The following is an 18,841-nucleotide window of genomic DNA, read 5'->3' on the forward strand; positions in this document are numbered from 1 at the left end:
TTTATTACGGGAAAAATGCTCATTTATGCACCAAAATGAAAAGAAAACAGGTTAGATTATGAGCTAACCACGTGATTAGGATCTCATATGACATCTCGACTACCAAAACTATTATTATTTTTACCATTTTTTAGCCTTTGTTAAATAAGGATGTATCCATGGTGTTGTTTGGTTCATTAAGGATTCTGGGTGTTTTCCTTTTTGTTTATTCATCTGTACCGATGGTATGGTAGATAAAGCCTTTTCTTTTTTTTCTTTGGTAAGAGATTGATTTTGGGTTAATTGTTGGTGTTTGAGAACTTGGTTTTAATAAGGTTACATTTTCTGGTCTGCAGGGTGAAGTAGGGGTAATGATGCTGCATGCTTTGTTCTGAAATGTGTTATAGTACATTCTTCTTTGCATTTTTTGAGAGTTTGCAAGATCACCATTCAATGGGGGGAATTTGTTCAAGGAAAAGAGATCAACAGGTAGTTGAGGATGGTGTACAAAGAGGGGTCTCTAGATTGTATTTGAGAAGTTGCAGTTCAAAGTGGTGCGAACCTCATTTCCTCGCTCTACAGTGGAAAGTAAGCTAGGGGGAGTTAGTTGTCCATCTCTCATGGAGTTATGCATATATAAAATATGTGAGTTACTTGCTCGCATTCCCTAGGTGTGTTTGGTTGAGGAATACTCAGACAATTTTTCCGACCATTTTTGAAACAAAGATAAAACAAACATGCATTCGGGTATCTTCAGGAATCTCTACATAGTAAGTTATTCTTTCTGCTTCATCTCATCTGTTATTTTGTTTTGTTTTGTTTTGGGTTATTATATTTTAATATTTTTCTTATTATGAATAATTATTTGTTAAAACGTTTTTGGGTGTTCTCTTTTCTCAAAAGTGAGGAAGATATTGTGTGGACATGTTGAACAAACCCTTAGAAAGTGGATTTTTATTGTATTTTGATTTGTTGATTTTGCGGCTTTGACTGATATTGGATGCAATAGGCATCAATTCTTTCTCATTATTCGAGTTCAATTGAATTTCCAATTTCTAATTCTGTGATTTCGTTGTATTCTTGTTTGAACTTTCTGTATGGTTAACAAATGAAGGGAATCGAATTTGAAGATTAGAATAAATTTCATTTCACCAAAATGGCAAATGTGATGTTGGTATGAATGCAGCACCTTAGGGATGACTTATCACATCATTTTTTCATATGTTGCCAGGATTCCTTGAAAGCTTTGAAAGATAAACAGCAACCAACAGTTTATCACATGTAAAACTATATATAATTATAAAATGATTTCACCAAAACAAACTTTATAAATGTAAAACTACGTATAATTAAAAAAAGATTTTACCAAAACAAACTTTATAAACTTAAATGTCATGATATGCAGCAAACAACAATTTATATAGACAAAAAACTTACCCACGCAACGCGAGCCTTCCATCTAGTTTATCAATACTTTTGAGACTCCACTATTATCTCATAAAGTCTAATTTTTGTATACTATTCAAATCATTCTTAAAACAAAAATATTATACAATACAAAATTTTAAGTTTTTAACTGATTCACGTATAAAGTTATTGTTTTTTTTTTTTTTTTTCATATATATTGTGTTGTTTAATTGTATTATTTTCTTGGGATATTTGTAAGAATTGTTTTTTTGAGCTCTTTTTTTTTTTTAACTTTCAATTTAATTATCTAAATTTTTTTTTTAAGAATAACGATGATGAGGGATATATAACATAAGTAAAGGGGATGAAATGTTAAATCTTTTCAAATATAAACAATTAAAATAAAATAAACATTTAGGGAATTTATGGGATGCCATAAAAAAAAAAAATTATAAAACTTCGAAATATGGTATCTTAAGAAATGTGGTTGTTTTAGACCATTAGTGGAGTGCTAATAACTCCAATCTATTTTTTAATACACAATGGGGGCATTTGGATCATATAATATTTTATTCTAGGAAGATATTATATTAACGGAATAAAAGATCACCTTGAAGATTACTGGGAATGTTTAGAAAATGTGTTTGGTTGATTCGAATACATTGGTGAATAATATATTTGGTTGGAATGATAAATTGGTGGGTATGTTATATAGATTATTAAATTGCCTTCCTTTTTAAATATTAATATAACAGTATTTTTTATTATTATTTTTTAAACAATTTCTTTTAACCCCCTACTTTTCAGATTTAGCAAAAACACCATAGCAACTAAAAACGTTTTAAACTTAACAAAAACACCCTTACTCACCCCAAGCCACTGCCGATAGCCAGCCACCACTGTTGGTAGCCGCTGGCAGTGCCACAAATCTAGTCGTGACGCCAGCAATGCCACAGATCTGGCAATGAAATGGCCAGGTCTTTGGCCATGAAATGTTGGTCGTTTCACTGCCAAAGACCTGGCTGTTTCATGGCCAAATCAGTCATCGTTTCACGGCCATAGATCTGGCTTTTTTCGACCATGGATCTGTGATCCATGGTCGAAAAAAGACTCACTGGCGCACGGCCGATTGTACGCCATTATGGTTACTTTTGGCAACCTTCGGTGGCGGTCGACGGTGGCTGTCGATGGTGGCTAGTTCTGGGTATAAAGGCATTTTTGTAAATAATGATAATAACAAGGCCAATGTCGTCTGAAAAAATTTAAAAAGTGAGGACAAAAGAGCCTACATGAGTGATTGGGTGTTTTGTAAATATTAACAAATATAAGGTTCATTTGGACCAAATGCTCAATTGTTTAAGGGCAACATGGGAAAAAAAATTGTAATATCAAGGTAAGTTTTAATAACAGCCCCCGCCCCCAGGTATTAAGATTACCGGAAATTTACCTCCTACTGTTTGTCATAAAATATTTCGAGAATAATTTTTTACAAACCAACCAAACATCGTCATCTACACAATGTAAAAAATAACCTGATCCAAATGACCACAATGCGTTATATGTAAGTGAAAATTAGGATTACAATTTATCTTTATTTAAATAACCCATCCCGTTCATAAAAGGTTTATTCAAAATTGGTTGTGTTCTTAATCAAGTCCAACATGAATCAAATGCATTTCTAATGAATATGATTTTATGTTGAAGAATAAACTAAGTTTATTTAGTTTTATTAAGACTGTAGTTACGTTATTTTTGTTAAAGTATAATTTGTCTTAGTATGCGATTTGAGCGTGTGTCTACGTCTCCGAACACCAAGTTAGAAAACTTCACAATTGATTTCCTTTTTGCATGGGAATCTTGATCATAAGTTCTAATGTTTGAGAACTTAGATTAATACTTTATTATCATTAAATCATCATTTGGGATCAATGTGTTCACTTATCTAAGTTAAGTTTGTTAATGAGATCTAGCATATTTATTATTTCTATATTTGGTTGCATATTTTATAAACCTATGATGTTTTAAAATTTATAGATAGCGTTTGGTCTGGGAAATGTTGTATTAATGATAAATATTATATTAATGGAAAGATAGATTACCAGAGAATGTTTAGAGAAATGTGTTTGATTGGTTGGAATAAATTAATAAGTATGTTATATTAATATGTTTGGTTGGTTGGGAGGATAGATGAGTGGGTATGTTATATAGATTACTAAATTGCCCTCCTTTTCAAATAATAATATAATATTTTTTTTAGTATTTTTTTCAATCATTTCTTTTAACCACCCATATTTGAAATTTTGCTAAAACACCTCAACCATATAAAACTTTAATTTGTAAAAAAATCAACCCCACGCACCCCAACCCACTACCGACAACCAGCCACCACCGTCGACAGCCACCGTAATGGTGCACAACCAACCAGATCTAGTTGGTCGTGCACCGGTAAGGCCTTTTCTAATCATGGATTTGTGATCCATGGCCGGAAACAACCACATCTAGCCGTTTCTATGGTCATTCCATGGCCAAAGATGTGTTCGTGACATGGCCATAGATCTGGTTGTGAAAATGTCAAATCTTTGGCCGTGAAACAGCGGCCATTTCATAGCCAAAGATCTAGCCTTTTCACGGCCAGATCTATGGACATTTCTAGCCATGGATCATAAATCCATGGTAAAAAATGTCTTTACCGACGCACGACCAGCAAGATCCCACTGATTTTTCACCGATATGACGACTTTCCCCAATGGCTGGTGGTGGTCTCGAGTGGTTAGGGGTATTTTTTTAACTTTTGAAACTTTTTATAGCTTGGGTGTTTTAGCTAATTCTCAAATGTGAGGGGTCTGGGGCAATCGTTATTTGGTAGACATATGAAGGCAAATGTGTCCGAAATGATGAAAAATTAAGGGCATCAAAATTAAGATTACCCTGGGGTAATGGTTATTTGGTAGACATATGAGGGCAAATGTGTCCGAAATGATGAAAGATTAAGGGCATCAAAATTAAGATTACCCCGGTAATCTTATAATAACACCCCCTCGGAAGGTAATCTAATTACTCCCAATATTACTGGCAGTAAACACTATTTACAATAAAAGATTACACAACCGAACGAGGAGAATCTTGAAAATTAAACAAAGATTACAGGATTAATCTTATTTTACTCCGAACCAAACGCAACCATAATATTAAATTAATCACCTTGACAGTTTTTACATATATTATAACAAAAAAAAAAATTAATACGAACTAGAATGAACAGTGCAATAATATTCTCAAATACAGTGATTCCATTTGCCATAATAATTAAACTGAAGAAACCACCCTTCTTAATGTACATCATTTCAAAGTTTTAAAAATAATTTTGGTTCTTATATTAGCCCCACAAATTTAATAAATATCCTTCAAAATCTATCATAGATTCATAGCAAAGTTTGAACAAGATAAAAAGAATCAAGGTTTGAGTATGTTATGATTTGAGACTAATTATCAACCTTAATCGAATAACACACACAAACAGAAACAAAAGATCAACACCAAAAAATTTACTAACACACACAAACAGAAACCAAAAGATCAACACCAAAAAATTTACTATGCTTCAGCTATCCAAATAGGATAGACCACATCCACGTTGAGCTCCAAAATAAAGGGGTTCTCTGCACTAATCAATCACAGATTACAGATTACAAGAATCACATAAAGGGGTTCTCTGTACTAATCAATCACATATTACAGATTACAAGAATCACATAACACACTTCTCTCAACAATCTCACACTCTTCACCTCACAACCCACTACGTAATTTCTACCCAAGAGAAACTCACACTGGAATCTCTAACACTAAGAGAAATGCAACCCTCAACAAATGACTAAACTAATCACTCAAGAAATTACAGAGAGTGAAAAAACCCTAGCCGCTGATTATTGAAGTGAAAAGTGCAATAGTTGAATGAGAAAAGAATCCTTTTGTATCACTGAGCAGGTGGCTTCATGGCAACTATTGGATCGAGTGGTGAAGCAATGCTCCAGATCATTCAAGTGCAGAACCAGTAAAACAACAGCGTGCAAAGCTAATCCATACGGCATCATTTTAGGCTTCACATTTAACAGAGTAGATATAAATGGGGAGAAAAAAAAATAAAAAAAAATCTAGTAATTCAATTAAAAGAACTTGTAATTATAAAATATATTAATAAGTGAAGTTTCTTTGGTTCATGGCAAAGGGAGAAAATGTTCTAAAAGTGTAATGGATGTTACTCATGTTAGCACAAAAGATATTAAAAAAGGAGACAATATTTTTTAGCGCCCACCTTTTGTTTAATTAACCTCCATTTAATTATATAAGAGAATATTTTTGTTTTTAAGAAATTAAATCTTACATATAAATAAAAAGACTGTATAAGGAAGGATTAAATACAACCAACTTCCTCCAAACACCTCATTTAAATAAAATAGAAATCATAGTACAAAAATTATCAATAAAAATGGTTTGGAAGTATTTATATTAAAACATTATCAATAAAAATATTCTTGCTAGTGTTATAGAAAAAACTAAAAAAAATTATATATTAAAAATTATCAACAAAAAAATTATCAACAAAAAAATTTATTAAAAAATAAAATAAAAATATTTTGGAAGTATTTATATTGAAATATTATCAATAAAAATATGAAAAAAATTATAAATTATAAATTATCAACAAAAATATCATGGAAGAACCGAAGAAGTGCTACGGTCCCTACGGAAAAAATAGAAATTTAAAATTATTAGACGCGCCAGATAGGGGTCGAACCTATGACCTTCTGCTTAGGAAACAGACGCTCTATCCACTGAGCTACAGGCGCTGTTGATAGAGAATTTGAATACTAAATTTTTTATATAAAGTTTACCACAAATCGTTGTTTTTGTTTGTGTAGACCTTTATATTAAAATAATGAATTTATGTGTTAGTTTTCATTTAAACTGTTTGTTTAAATTTTAATAAACATTGGTTTTAATAATATTAAAGTATGTATCTATTTTTTCTTGGGTCAAAAAGTTTACTTGATATATAAAAACCGAATATATTTGACCTCATGAAATTTAGTAATTTACAATAAATAAAAATTAAATGAAAAGAAAAGCTTTGATCAATTATCATCAAGTATCAACTACAAATCGCAAACCTTTATTTTTTATTTTTTTTTTTAACCACTGGCCCTTCAATCACGATTTGATGCATGGAATCAGGAGTTGAAAACGTTTATATATATAGATTACAGTAATGTGGTAAATTAAGGTAGCCACTTGATCCAAACATAGATGGCAACAGAAAAAGAAAATAATAATGATTATTATTACTATTCTCACCAATAAAATTAGGGCTTTTCAATTGGGAAAAAAAAAAATTAATAACATCAATGGAAAATCACAAGTTCTTAAATCAGGCTGTGATACCACACGTAAGAAATTCTTTAATTATGCAAATCAAAACTCTAATTTTACATAAGTCCTTATACCCAGTAGCTTTGAACAAGATGATTTTCACAATTCCATAATTCAAGAGAAGACATACCTTGGTCTATGATGATTTATTTCAAAGGAATTGATCGTAGATGAGAAAGCTCTAAGAAATTAAGTTTTTCTCACTTGATCCCTTTACGTTTGACAGACGTTTTTTAACGGAAAGAAAACTGTCGATATTTGAGTAGAGAAATGGCCTTTTTCTAAAATAGGGTTTTTATAATCACACTTTCCATCAAAGTGTGCAGTTATTAGAAAATAACTCTCTATTGACCAATAGGATTTTAGCACATAATAATTATTAAACAATAATTATCTTTCAAATAAATAAAAGATATATTTAAAATTTTAAGGCACGTGGGCCATTAAATAAAAATCCAACACATATTACTTTATATTCTACTATGTTAAATGACATTTTAGTAAAATATTAAATAAATTTAAATTTAAAAATTCTCCAAACGTATAATCCAAATAAAGTTTGTTAACAAGAGTTGGTTAAATATTTTGAATAAAGTGGCACATTTTGTAGACTTATTCGAATAAATAAACCTATCTTATTGTGATGGGTCAAATCCACTATAGGCACGTCAACGGGCCATGTAAAGGCCCAAACTCCCAATATAAAATTATTACATATAGCTCTCTTGATGTAAGAAATGACTAAGAAAACTTTTAGTATTATCTTTAAATTATTTTTTATCAAATGAGTTGAAAATATAAGATAGAGGAAATAAGGTATAATTTTTTCTAAAATATGAAATTTATAAAAAATAATTTCAAAAACAACTTTCGAATACTTAATACCAACTATCTTTTCGGTGGGTGTCAAATTGAGGATAGAAATATCGTATAAATCAGTAACTATTTTTATAGATTTGTAGAAATACTTTTTTTTTCTTTTATTCATACAAATTCTATTGTAATTGGGTAATGAATAAAAAGTAATAAAATCATATAAATATCTTAATATAGACTTATGCAGCCACATCTTAACATCTTTAAAACCTAAGGAGAATCAGATTAAGAAGAGAGGATTCTAATTTTGAAGGAACCTAGAAGACTACCATCTTCTTGTGATTTAAAACTTTTGTTGGAGCAAACATAAACATGTGATTGGTAAATATTAAAAATCCTGTTTTGGATACAAAGAATTTACTTGTTAGTAATACAATCTAACCGCTACTCTTCTTTAGATCCCTTGTTTCACTCTGATAGTATCATAAATTTGATCGATGCAGAAGAAATGAATGCATTTCCCTCATACTTTTCTTCAACATCTTTTTTTTTTTTTTTTTGGTTTGAGAAAACTGATTCAAGACTTACTTGGTTTTGTGCATCTGATCTCGAATTTCCTTAGCATGTTCTTTTTCTTCTTGACTTCCATTGTCTAATTCAAGATATTTTTTTTGATTTAATGATATAAAAAAATATTCATTTTTTTTTCCAATTCTCTTTTTATTACCATTTGAATTTTCATTAAAACCGAAAAGAAGTAATTTGATTAGTATAATCCTCGGTTTCAGCATTAAATAGTAGCACATATTCTAGGAAGAACCAAAGCTCCCGATTTGATATAAGTATTTTCTGGTCATGTCATTCACTAAACATTATATGGTGGCCCCTCAGGAAAAGAAATTATGTAGCTGTAATTAAACCATATGACTTTTGAGCGTTTTCTTCCAAAGTCTACTGATAATTGAAACTTAAAGTATGCATTAATTTGACTTACAATATATTTACCTAACCTTATTTAAATTTCTTTCCATATACTATTTTATGACAACCATTTCTGCGTAGAAAAGGATGGTGTGACCATGTGACTACATGTGTTTCTTAGCTTACTTTTCTTCAATTTAAAACCTATTTATGTCTTGTATCTTCATTTCATCGTGTGCCCCTTAAAATAAATTTTATATTACTCTTTTTCAAAACATTAACACGGAAATTAAATCAATCAAAAATCAAATAAACAATGCGACTGTGAAAATTGGATCATACTACTAGATTAATTACCCCCAATTGTTTGCCATCGCATCTTGCTATCAATGTTCTGAAACCTGATATGTGCAATGACTAGGCTAGGCCACTGGGTCCTGGGTCGAGCGGTTTAACCGGTTTGACTAGTGGGTCAAACTGGTGTCCAAAGGTTTAAAATCCAACAAAAATAATCCTGAAAATTACATGCAAATCCTTATAGGTTTGAAATCTTGAAAAACACCCCAAACACTACCACCAGCATCGACAAATAAGGTCTGTTTCTGGCAACGACAACACTTCTCATCATCACGAAAACACTCATCTCAGTCTCCTGACCAAAACCCATCTCACCCCTCCCCTATTAGCCTCCCCAATCCCTAGCAACTGTGAGCTTTTTCGGCGACTTATTTTTGCAATTTTCGGTTGATTCACTCACCAGAAATCACCTTCGTCCCCACCATTCCACTCATCGGCCATTCATCTTCAAAAACCTGCCTTAACATTCCAGTCTTTAATTGTTCACGGATTAATGTCATAATTTCTAGGGTTTTGAATGAATAGGAAAATTTGTAACCCGACCCAATGAAGGCCTCGTATCCTTGTTCAATCGGCCAGGCCGGATTCCTAATCAGTGCTTGGTATTAATGAAGATTCATGGTTCTTACATCTACTTGTTAAGTATTGATAGGATGTGTATTTAAAAATAAAATGTTGACGTTGCAAAAGATAAAGAATCCATTTCTTTTTTTTATAAATTATATATTTTGAGTGCTTAATTATTCCATTGTTTATTGGACTAAATATATTGAACCATGGTTTGGCTCGTGTGTTGATAAGTATGAAAATAAGTCCGAATTAGCTTTCATTCCACCACTTGTTTTCAGTAAACCCTCATGTTGTTCAAAAATTCGCAAATACCCGCTGATATGGAAGATTAGATCATAACCCCTATTCTAGTTAATTTTTTTGCTAAAACTAATTTGAGGTTATGTAAAACTTTGTTAGTTTCTTTTAAATTTTCTAGATCTAGCCTTGGGTAGAGGTGGAACAAATGGGTCGGGTTAGGTGGGTCAACCTGGGTTCAACCTGGCTTGGGTATACCCCGCCGGGCGGGCTAGGCCTTCATAGGCCAACTTGACGACCCGACGGTTTTTTTTTTCAAAACCCATCCAACCCGCCGGGTTGGGGGTTGTCAACCCAACGGGTTGGACAAAAAAAATAAAAAAATAATAAATGTTTTTATTTGCAAAAAACACATTTTACCCTTCAAATATAGCCATTTTATAGTAGTTGGAGGGGTCTTTCTGGTCATTTTTTTTTCCCATTTTTTTCTATAAATAGGGCCTCAACTCTCATATTTCCTCACATCCCAAATTCTCTCATTTTCTCTATTGAAATCTCTCATTCTCTTTGTTGTCAATTTGTTCTCATTTTAATTTTTATTAGTTTTTGCAATTTTCAATTCATATTTCCAAATTTCAATTCTCCTTCTTTATTTTTTTTATATCCAATTTTTTTTTTTAAAACTAGAATGGATAGATATTTCCATCCCATCAATTTTGATGATGAAGAAAATTATCCTAGTCCCCTTGAATTTACTAACGTAAATGCAGTAAATTCAAACAGTCTCGCTTTCCCATTCTCAGAATCCGATACACCTCATAATATTTCCCTCTTCCTCCCCATGCTGCTACAGCTCCCAGTGGTTCTAGAAGTCATCCTCGTCCAACTCCATCTCAAGTAGAAGGGGTTCATCAACTGCAATCGGAACCGACGACAGGCACACATCAGACGTTTGAGTGCATTTTGAAAAGTTTTACAAGACAAAAAATGGAGTTCAAGTGAAAAAAGCAAGATGCAAGTATTGTGAACATATTTATAAAGCTAATGCAGATAATGGTACTAGTACTTTAAAAATGCATGCTAGTAAACATATGGATCAACATGGAAATAGAAAAACCAATCAAACTCAAATAACTAATATAGGTACTACTTGGTGTTATAATTCTTATGTATATAGGGAACAATTAGCTTTATATATTGTTGCAACTGATCAACCTATTAATATGGTCGAAGATAAATATTTTGAAAGATTTATTAAAAGTTCATTTTTTCCAAGATTTAAAAGTTATTCTAAAACTGCAACTAGAAATGATTTAATAAAATTGTTTGAGAAAATGAAATTAGAATTAAGAAATAAAATACATAGTTGTCATGTTAGTGTAGCTCTAATCGTCGATATTTGGAGTGATAGAGCTAAACAAGATTATATTTGTGTGACTAGTCACTATTTTGATAACGAATGTAAATTAAATAAATCTTTATTGGGATTTAGATTAATAGATTTGGATCATAGTGATCAACAAATTTATAATAAAATTGTTAAAGTTTTAGAAGATTATGATATTGTTCACAAAGTGGTAAATTTAACTTTAAATAATGCAAGTACTAACAGTAGAGTTATAGATTTTTTTTAAAGTAATTTTCCTTTTTATGACAATTTGAAGTTTTTTCACCAACGTTGTGCATGTCACATTATTAATTTAATTGTGAAAAGTGGTATGAAAAAAATTAGAAATAATATTGATAGAATTAAGGATTCTTTAGCTTGAATTACTATTAGTAATAAAAGAAATACTGAATTTCAAGATGTTTGTATAAAATCAAATATGTCTCCTAGAACTTTTGCATTAGACATGTCTGTTAGATGGATGGTGTGCTGTCGTAGGCAACCAAGATTAAAAACCTTCCTAACCTAACTACTGAACTGTAAATAGGGTAAGCAAGGGTCGATCCCACGAAGAGTGTCTAGCCGAATTTAATATTATGTGAACAAGGCTGGGGTTTTTTTTTAGTAAAAACATAAAACAATTTCAGGAAAACAACAATTCAAATTAATCAATCAACCAAATAACAAACCTTGGTCTAGGTCAACATCCACCATCGGAATCTTACAACTGATCATTGATGCAAAATTAAATCAATTCATACCTGAATATTCACCGTTGGAACTATTTTCCTATCTCTCCTTAATTGTAATTAATTAAGAAACAAGCGATCTTAATTAATCTTACCACTAAACAACCCTAGACAAGCGCTCAAGATTTAATCTAGTGGCAGCCTTAAGAATTAGAGAAATCGATGAAGCTAAACAACACAAACTCAAGCGGTTGTATTTAATTTAGTTGAGTGTTCTTCTTAAGATTACTAATTCCTGACGCAGCAAATTAATAACCCTAATTGCTTCACAAGTTAGAGGGATCAAACAATTACGGATTTGATATCTAACTTAACAGTAGATTGCAACAATTAATAAACTAGTAGGCCTCCTAGTAATTAAACGAAACAATCATAAAATTAGGCACAGAAGAACATCCAATACTCAAACACGAAAATTGAACACTAAGAAAAAATAGATTAGATCTCACAGTTTATTGATTCCGAGGCCTCCGTTTCCTTCGACCAAGTTATAAAAATTAGTCTCTCATGGCCATCACGAAAATTCAAAAGGAAAATTTACAGAGAAGACCAGAGAGAGGCGTGTTTGATATGTCTTCTAATCCCTAATCTGATCTCTCTTTTAAAAATATCTAAATTCTAATTCTAATTCTACTCAATCTCCTCAAAATATTCTAATATCCTAAAGTAACATTTATCCTAATCTGATTAATGGGAAATAAAATAATATCCTAAAGTAACATTTATCCTAATCTGATTAATTGGAAATAAAATAATAAAGTCCTAAAATAAAATAGGAAAGTGGTTTTTTCCAACTGTAATTTGCGTGCAATAGGTCTTCAAAACTTCTTGTAATAATCTGCCTATTTGAATTGCATGACAAGGCTGTTTGTTCCAGAATTTCGTCAGTGCATGTGCTTCAACTTCAAGCTTTATTATATCCTTTATGCAGCGAGTATCTCTCCAAACTCAAAACATGAAAGTTGTAGATATCTTTCTTACCGTTCCACAGCATTTTTAATCATCTCAATCGGAGCTCGGAAGAGAGAGTTATGCCCAGATTACGAAACAATATTGAAACTATCCGAATTCACTTAATTAGTTCCGTTTTGCAATTAACTCCTCCATTTGCATCCTAAATCAAAATAGAATAATAATGAGTATATTTAGGTAGCAAATAAGTATAAAAGACTAGACATTAAGGGGGGGTAAATGTGACATTTTGCATTCTCACCAATGGAATAGTACTTATTTAATGCTTGATTCATGTTTACCTTATGCAAATTTAATTAGTTATTTTGTAGCAAATAATAGGGGTCCTCATTATTTGGTAGACAGTGATTGATATATAGTTCAAAATTTTCATTCTTTTCTTAATTTTTTTTATCAATCCACTTTAAAACTTTCTGGTGTGTATTATCTTACTAGTCCATTAATAATACATACAATTATAAAAATTCCAGATTTATGTAAAAAAACAGAAACAATGAAATTTTAGCGGGACCAATAGAGGCAATGGAATTAAAATTTTAAAAATATTGGAAACTCATTCATTTACTTTTTTGTTTAGCTACTATATTTGATCCTATAATTAAATTAGCGTGTTTAGAAAATGGTTTAGACACGTTAAGTGAAATTTACGAAATGAAGCATATGCCAATCAATTAGGAAAGATAATAGTGTCTTGCAGTGGTATATTTGTAATATGAAAACAAGTATGAGAACCAGCGAAGAGGCAAAATACCCGAGGAAGTAGCATCAGAAGACACAAATGAAGACTTCGACTCCTGGAGTGCACTTAATAGGCCGAAGAGGGCCCGAACCCTAAGCATAGCCTCCTCTTCAGAAGCATCAACGACAAATATACTATCATCTATGCAGCTACAAAGTAATAAGTTACACCAATATTTGGGAACCCTCGACGTGCTACCAGCAGATCCACAACAAAGAGCCAACTTTGATGTCTTAGAATATTGGAAAACCAAAAAATGTATTTTTTCGGTATTATCGAGACTTGCCCTGGATGTTTTCTCTGTTCCTGTCTCATCCGAACAATCATTTAGTGCAAGTGGAAGAATTTTAAATGATAGGAGGATTAAACTTTCACCAAAATTGATTGAAGTCCTCACATGTCTACGAGATTAAGAACGGTCACGCCATCAGGATCAATACAAGGTTGTCGACGATACTTTAATAGAATCATTTCAATTTTATAATTTAGATGATACAGATGAGGGAGGTCCTAGTCAACCCTCAAATTAGTTGTTTTTGTAAATTGTAACTTTGTAATTTGTAAATTAACTGTCAATTATTGCACTCTTTTTTTCTTACCAAGTTTTTGTCCTAATTGGGTTTTTTTTAGTAAGGTTTTTAACAAGACAATAATTGTTGTAATTTCTTATTTCTTATTTTATTTTTTGATAAATGAATAAATCTAATTTTTATTATATTACAATTTAATTGTATTAAAATTGAATTAATATTTGAAATGTTAACAAAAATAATTAATTGAATTGAATTGATATTTGAAAAGTTAGCAAACAAAAAAAAATTACACAAAATAAAAAAAAAAATTATGGGCTGACCCGCACAAAAACCTGTCAGGTTAGGGTTGGTGGGCCGGGCTGGGCTAACCCTTCTGGCCAAAGCTCACCCGACCCGCAATTTGGCTTAACTTGCCACGGGCCGGGCCGAGCGGGTTAATTTTCCACCTTTAGTCTTGGCAGCTGCCCATAAGCAGGGACGTAGTTAGGATTTTTAGTGAATGGATTCAAAACATTTAAGTTGATAAATTTACAATAAAATTTTGTAGAGTCAACATGAATTTAAGTGGGGTCAAAATTGTAAATATCATAAATATAAAACATTTTTCTATTTTTGTAAGAGTTTGAGTGGGTTCAAAATGAATTTAAGTGGGACTGTTAGAGGTGGCGACTGTGATGGCACAAGGCTTGCAATGGGACTAAGGTGTTTGTTGTCTTGTTGATATTTCGACCAAGGCTCTTATTAGTGCTTATAAGGCTCTTATTAGTGCTGTCTCGAGGCCTCCAATGACATTGTTAGAGGTGGCAACTGTGATGGCACAAGGCTTGCAATGGGACTAAGGTGTTTGTTGTCTTGTTGATATTTCGACCAAGGGTATAAATGTCTTTTCAGTTTTTAACATCATTTCATTAACAGGAACTACTGTATTTCCCAAACCAACAGGTGCTTGCAATTGCTGAAACACATGGGGTCTACTCAAAATTTCGCCTTGGTTTCTATTGCCCAAATATAATATTCTCAAATTTCAATTGTTCTATACTGATGGCTGATGTAAACTCACTAATAAAAAAAACCAAAAATGCTACGGACATCGGGATTTTTGCATCGAAATATTATACCGGCCTACATGTCCCTCGCTTCACACCAGCAAGTCAGACACGTTTCACGTTATTTTTATTTTTTTCTGGTGAACGGCTGTTCATCAAATATGGACGGTCATTCACTTACATGGACTCCCGTCTATATTATATGGACGAGGGTCCATTTACTACGAACGGGCGTCCCTATTTAAAGGATGCCCGTCCATGAATAAAAAAATTCTTATAAAAATTAAGGACGGCCGTTCATAGGTTATGGACGGCTGTCCCTAAATATAGGACAGTCGTTCATACTTTAATGAACGCTCGTCCATTAACAATTTTTTTTTTTAAATTAAAAAACATTTAGGGACGGCAGTTCATCCATTATGAATGGCCGTCCCTTTATTTTGGACGGGCGTCCGTAAGGAATGGACGCCCGTCCATAATGTAAATATATAAAAAATAAAAAATAAAAACAATGGACGATCCAGTTAATATGGACGGCCGTCCAAATTGTATGGACGGCTGTCCAAAAAGCACCTACTCAGAGCTTTACATATACTGTCATGAAAAAAAAATATTCATTGATTTGTCGGTTTCTTCTGGTTGTTTTGATGATCCTGCACTACCACTACATTCTTCCTCTTGAATAATATCTTTGTCTTGATTTATTCTAAGCATATCAGCGATCGAAACTCGGGTTTGACATGAATGATCCATTGAAACTGATCTTCTTATGTGTTGACATCCTTCTTCTGTGATCTCAATAACAGTATTTCTTCCTTGCAAATTCCCCAGATCACTAAAAGCACGCAATGGAGTCTTTGGGGTCCCATCATTCTGCATTATTTCCTCTTCGCCGACACCTTTTTCTATATCCTGTGCAGTTGCTGCATTCTCACTTGCTGCTGGGCTATCTTGTACTAAATCTTGATTTGCTGAAGTTTCAGTGATTGGAGGTAACTGGGGAGGCGAAGCACTGATGAAAAAGATGGTTGCGTGACACAAAGGGCAATTTGAATGATTTATAAGCCATGTATCAATGCAAGGAACATGGAAAGTGTGGCTACACTTTGGTAAAAGTCTAAAGCTTTAGTGAGAATATTATCCCATGCAAACGCTTAGAAATTTCTTAGAGGAGAGAGCTTTAACGTGACTAGTGTGGCCACTTCTCATTTTTAACTCTTTGATGCCAACGTTTCTTCAACCTTTTGAATCTTCAGCCCCTTCCAAATCTTCCCTCCCGCAAAAAAGCCTGGATGATTCTACAGAACCATTACAGTTGCGAAGTAATCACATAACTATTAAAGAGCATGTAGCAAAGTGCAAAAGTAGAAACAAACCTCTCCCTGACAGGGCACTTCCAACCTCTTATATTCATCAGGTCTCAAGTGATAAAAACGAAAAATGTTAACTTCTTTATGTTCATTTCGTATCAAGATTCATACAGAGACCTCATTGAAAGGAGTTTGTTGTTTAACCCCTTACCATTAGTTTTTCCACTTGATATTCCTTAAGTTTTGTTTAAAATTTCTTTTCAAGTTATGAGANACCAAAACGGATCAACTTATGCTTGTCAAAAGCAGAGAATGAATTACTTGGATCTAAACATGTCATACAAAGAAGCAACCCAGTACTAACTTCGGTGAAACGAGTGTTAAGTTATTGAAGTTGTATATCTATCACTATATAAAACAATTCAACTCGATAGTGATGCAAATTTGTCATGTGCTCAACTCTCCGTCGTGGCCGCCTTCGAATTGTAAACATATCATCCATATTCAAAATTAAAATATCATGCTTTTGGAAATATGAAGAAACTTTACTCAACAAAGATTTCCATTCTTCATCTCTCAACAATTGTAACCATTGTTTCGAAGCTTTGACTAGGGCCATAGCATTTACAATGTCTTGATCTTTTCTCTGCAATGCTTGTGACAACTCATTAGTTATTGCCAATATATTTTTTATCATATGCAAGCTAAATACAAAATCAAAGGAATAGATTAAATCTAATAGATTATATGCTTCACCCCATTGTTCAATATTTAAACCATCTTCTTCAATAACCTCAAGCACATCACCCACAAAAGAGAACAAAAGAATTAAGTTGATCAGCTTTCTATTGTAAAAATGCCCAGATTTCTCCCCTTAGTTACATGCAAACTCAATAGCTCTTATTCCTTTTATTTTCACTCTCAATAAAACTTCTAAAAACTAGCAGATCCCCTTGCATATAAAAAAAAAAAAAAATGTAATAAATATATTAGGATTAAAAAACGGGTTTTATAGAAACAAAATCCAAACTTACCATGGAAGCCAAGCTGTTCCATCCTCAAAACTAAAAGTTTTATTGGAATTTAAATAAATATAAGTATAAAATCCGAAATTTTTAAAAAATTGAGTGAGAGCCGTGGTCTCTACTCATCATTCATTAGATCCGCCCTTGCGCACACCTATTTATAACAACCTTCTCCTAATCCTTGAAGAGGAATAGGAGTGAGGTAAATTACTTATTTGATTAAACTGAGTTGGAAAACAATCTAAATAAAACGGGAAAACAAATTGGACAACAATTCTTCCACACTGTCCTTTTTGCTAAAACTTAAACAAACATACTAACACATTGCCGACCCGAAACTTGACTCACCACGCCACCAAATAAAGTTGTCACCATCAACTGTAAACCTACATTGCATTCCGGAAAGTGCTGCTGTCAAACTTATAGTTTATCAAGGTATAAAAGAATTATATTAATTACAAAATATAAATTGTTTGAATGTCATTCCACAAAGACCAGTTTTTATGGTGGCTGCAGATTACCGTGAAGAGCAAGAGAAGTATGCCACTATATATATATTTTATGTGCCCTCGGGCCCTTATTGCTCATTTACTATGATACGCCTAATGCGCGGATATCCGTGCAATGGGCGTATCATGATAAACGAGCGGCAGGGGCTTGAACCCTTCATTGACCATCATTGTAGATTGATGATTTCCATTAGCATTACGTGACATGACGGTACTTGTAAATAGTAAATAGAAATATCTATACAAGAGTAGAAGATTTAGTTTACTTCTTTAGTTAACACTATTGCTATTTATAGGATTTTTCATTCTCACATTATAGAACTGTAATCACCCCTACTTTGCCTTTCATTGGATGGTCAGTTTCAAAGTGGAGACAACGAATTGTAAAAAATGATGTAAAAGAAGCAGAATATATAACACATTTACAGCTTTTACAACAACAAAAAGATAAAGATGGAAATAAAGCCTTAAAGAAGAAACGCAATTTTGTAATTAGAGAATCTTTAATAGTGTTTTGTTTTTTAGGCTCCTATAAAGTTGAGCAGATGCTTGGAGAAAAAGATAAAAATTTGAAAATAGCACGACAAACAGAGAGCAAACTGGGTTAGGTTGTTAGAGCTTTTGAAGAAGGGGGGTCGACGAGTATTTTAGTGGTGGAATATTGGATTTTGATGATTAGGATTTATCAGAATTTGACTTGGAATAGGTGATTGTGTAAACCATAATTACTCAATTACTGGTGATTGGTGGGGTCGACGGGAGTAGGGTTTAATAGGTTTTAGTAGTGATGATAGGGGAAGAGAATGGTAATAGTGTGTGGTCGCAATGGTGTCAAAATCGAAAACAGAATATAA

The 18,841-nt window shown here is 32.5% G+C and overlaps 1 non-coding gene across 1 annotated transcript; it reads right to left on the reverse strand.

Annotated features, from left to right (window-relative positions):
- Positions 1–6,163: 6,163 nt before the first annotated feature.
- Positions 6,164–6,236, reverse strand: TRNAR-CCU. Its single transcript has one exon. It is a non-coding gene; the product is annotated as a tRNA-Arg (tRNA).
- Between the last annotated feature and the right edge of the window lie 12,605 nt (positions 6,237–18,841).

Source organism: Pistacia vera, unplaced genomic scaffold (assembly GCF_008641045.1).
Source record: "Pistacia vera cultivar Batoury unplaced genomic scaffold, PisVer_v2 Contig214, whole genome shotgun sequence".
Lineage (NCBI taxonomy): Eukaryota > Viridiplantae > Streptophyta > Magnoliopsida > Sapindales > Anacardiaceae > Pistacia > Pistacia vera.